Raw genomic sequence first — 3,837 nt, 5'->3', positions numbered from 1 at the left:
ATTCTTGATAAATATTTGTCCAGAATTATAACTGAAAGGACCTCTGTCAAGAGGTATAGTAAGAACTATTAACACTGATGCTTTTACAAAGAGGTTAGACTGATTCACAAAGGACAATGCTATGATGTGTATTTGTAGCTTCCTGGTTTAAAGACCATATACCTGTGGATAGCAGTTGTCAGATTCAGCAATGGAACAAAAACTAAATTATTGGACCAGTGAGATGCTGCAGACCTAGTATACTTGAATTTCAGTAAGTCATTTAACAAAGTAGACCATAATCTTCTTAGTAACTTAGAAAAATGTGGGATAAACAGCATCACTACCAAACGGATTACTCTACATGTTAATGGAACTATATGTACATGGAGGGAAGTAAGCAGTGGGGTACCCCAAGGTTCTGTCTGAGGCCCAGTACTCTTCAATATCTTTATAAACAATTTAGATGGGGGAATAGAAGGGAACTCATGAAATTTCAGATAACACCAAGCTAGCAGGAATAGCCAAACTGCAGAAGATAGGCTCAAGATCCAGAAGAATCTCAACAGACTTGAACACCGGACCCTATCTCACAAAATGAAATTCAATGATGAGAAAAGTAAGGGTTTACACTTCGTCAAGAAAATCAAATGTATAGATATAGAATAGGTGGAACCTGCCTCCAAAAGGATCCTAGGAGTCCTAGTAGACAACCACCTAAATATGAGCCAGAAATGTACTGCAGCCGCCAAAAAAGGCAGTGCAATCCTAGGCAGCATTAACAGAGGGATTGAATCAAGATCACCTGAAGTATTACTGCACTTTATAAGGCATTGGTAAGACCACACTTGGAATACTGTATCCAGTTCTGGCACCACAATATAAAAAAGATGTTAAGACTCTGGAAAGAGTACACAGAAGAACAAAAAAGATGATTAGGGGGCTGGAAGCTGGAATAGTTGCAGGAATTCTATTTAATGAAAAGAAGGATTAGGGGAGACATGATGGAAGTGTTCCAGTATTTGTGCTGCTGCCACAAAGAAGAGGTGATCACCCTATTTTCCAAAGCACCAGAAGGCAGGACAAGAAGCAATGGATGGAAACTAATCAAGGAGAGAAGCAATCTAGAACTAAGGAGAACTTTCCTAACAGTGAGGACAATTAACTGGTAGAATGGTGTGCCTTCAGAAGTTGTGGGTGCTGCATCACTGGAGGTTTTAAAGAAGAGATTGGATAACCATTTGTCCAGAATGGTATAGGGTCTCCTTCTTGAGCATGGGGTCACAGTAGAAGACCTCCAAGGTCCCTTCCAACTCTGTTATTCTGTTAAGATGGTTTGGGAGTCTCTCCAAAGCATCTGTTTTATTGTTATGGAAAACAGGATGCTGAATTTCAAAGATCCTTTGGGTCTGATCCAGCAGTGTTCGTCTTACCTTTCTTATGAGTAAGATCCAGAAAAGCACAATTGAGGAAAGAATTAGGCACATCACTCTATTCTTCATTTCAAGTTGCATTTTTGCTCAAACACTTTGCAGCAAAATAAACCCCAGATGTATATAATCAAGACTCCTTTGAATATTTTGTTTTGGCCAAAGAGAGAGAAAATCCCTTCTAGTCTAGGTGGGAACATTCTGAGAATCGTTGCCTTAGTCAATTCAGTTTGTCAGGCTGAGAGTGACGCATAGTCTGCCTCCCACATCCTTTGTTGGCTATTTTAAGAGATCTCCACTTCAGGAAACACAGGAAATTACAGCGAGTGGATCTTCCATGTAGTAATCTAGGAGGTGATTGGCTGGAATTGTCTTTGATCCTGACACTTTGTTCCCATCAGCCTCCTTATTTTTATTCCTTATTGTCTTAGATGAAATCTAATTCCCCATCCAACTTATGTGAAAAAAAAAAATTCTCCTACAATTTTCTGACATTTAATGCAAATGATGAAAGATGTTGCCTATACAAGCCTTATATTGGCTAGGAATTCTGAGAGCTGCAAAAGAGCATCAAGTCGCTTGCAGAAACTCTGGAGCTCTTATTACATAGCGGTGCTAGAACGCTGGAAGTCCCTCCCGAAGGCATCTTGTCTTGCCTCCTCTTTTAATCAAATTATCAAAACATCCTTTTTGGAAATTCAGTTCTAATTATGAAGGCCTGTTCCACATTGTTATGATTTCAAAGAATTGTTTTTCATGGTTGCCATGGTTGCCCTCCCCTCTGCAAACTCAGGGAGTGGCCACACCATTTGGGCTGTTGAGCCCATTTATAACTTGAGAAGTCTCTAGCACAATGTTAGTTATCATCATCATAATCCCCATCCTAATCCCCACTCCAGGATGCTCTAAACCACCCCAACTGACCATTTTTATGGACAATGGGGCATGTTTCTAGAAGGCAACTGCTCACTGCTTTTTCAAAGAACAGGGCCTAGTGTGGGCCAGAGACAGAAATAAAGCTAGCGTTAATTTTTTTTGGTCCTTTGTTTTACAGTGTGCCAGCTTCTCTTGAAACAAAAATAGAATAATGAAGAAGAAGCAGGAAGCCTGCTGGATGCCGAGGACACATTGGATCCCCTAATCATCAAACTCTCCTGTCTGCTCTCTCCTGTCCTGATTCAATAGTGAGATCAGAACATGATTAGCTTTTAGATTTTGAACTTCGTTACAACTGGAGGAACAGTTCTAGTCTCAACCCAAAAAAAAAAAACCCCAAAAAACAAAATGCCATAATAAAATGTTCCTGCAAGACACAATATATTTAAAAAATGTGTGATTTTGTGATAATGTATGCTAAACCACATATTAAATGTAAATTCTCATCCTAATTTAAATAAATCTAACAAATCACAGATGAATGTCTAGTTTCATGACTTTTTTGGGGGGGGGGAGTCTTTATTTCAATCACATATTGAAATGGTTAAACTGTTATTTTTTAATGGATTTATATAGCTCTTAAGTCAAGGTGGGCCCTAATACTGTTTGATACTACATGCTAGTTGAAAAAAGATGGAGAGGGATACACAATTCAAAGAAACAAACAAACCAGCCAAGAACATTTTTTAATATTTGGAATTCTTTACTTAATTGTATCTCATATATGATTGATTATACAATTGATTTCCAGCAACTTAAGACATTTTATGGATACCTAAGCAGCTCTAGATAGTCTTGTTTAGATCCATAGACTGGATTCTGAAAATAAAAGGGAACTGAATATAATAATGAAGAGCTGCTGATCTAAGCTGCCTCCAAAATGTTGTTCTGTTGCGGTGATACTTGTCTTGCCATTAGAGTCCTTACTTGTACCTTGCTTGCCCTTCCCAGTCTACTCTGCCATCCTGGCTGTTTTACCCTTCCAGTTCTACAGAAATCAAGGCACTTCTTCAGCATCTCTGTTGCAGTGACATCAGCAGTTGGTCCTGGCTGGGTGCCTCTTCCTTCCTCCCTCATTTCTTAGGTTCTCCCCCACTCACACACATACACACACTTTTCAGGAAGAAAAATCAGCTCTAACTCTGCATCAGCCTTGGAACACCAACTTCCTCTCTCAAGAGTAGCAGCAAACAGCTTCCTTTGACCGCTGGTGTCCCAGACACTCTGGCTCCATGACACACCCACCATGTGCAGAAAAACAAGCAACAGGAGAACATGCTTTTTCCCATTAGGAATTCCAATTTAGCTGGAGCATCAATTAGCACCCCCCCCCCTCAAAAAAATCCCAAACAAAACACCTGTAACATTTTGGGGAGTGCTCTGCACAGGAGGCCACCAAAGAGACATGCAGCCACCCAACACCTTTTAAACCAGTTTAACAAGGCCTTTGTTAAATACTTTACCTCAGGTGATGTATTCTCCCTTTTTAAAG

Source organism: Pseudonaja textilis, chromosome 1 (assembly GCF_049901715.1).
Source record: "Pseudonaja textilis isolate UNSWEBS1 chromosome 1, rPseTex1.2, whole genome shotgun sequence".
Lineage (NCBI taxonomy): Eukaryota > Metazoa > Chordata > Lepidosauria > Squamata > Elapidae > Pseudonaja > Pseudonaja textilis.
The sequence above is the reverse complement of the archived record's forward strand: the minus strand, read 5'-3'. Positions refer to the sequence as shown.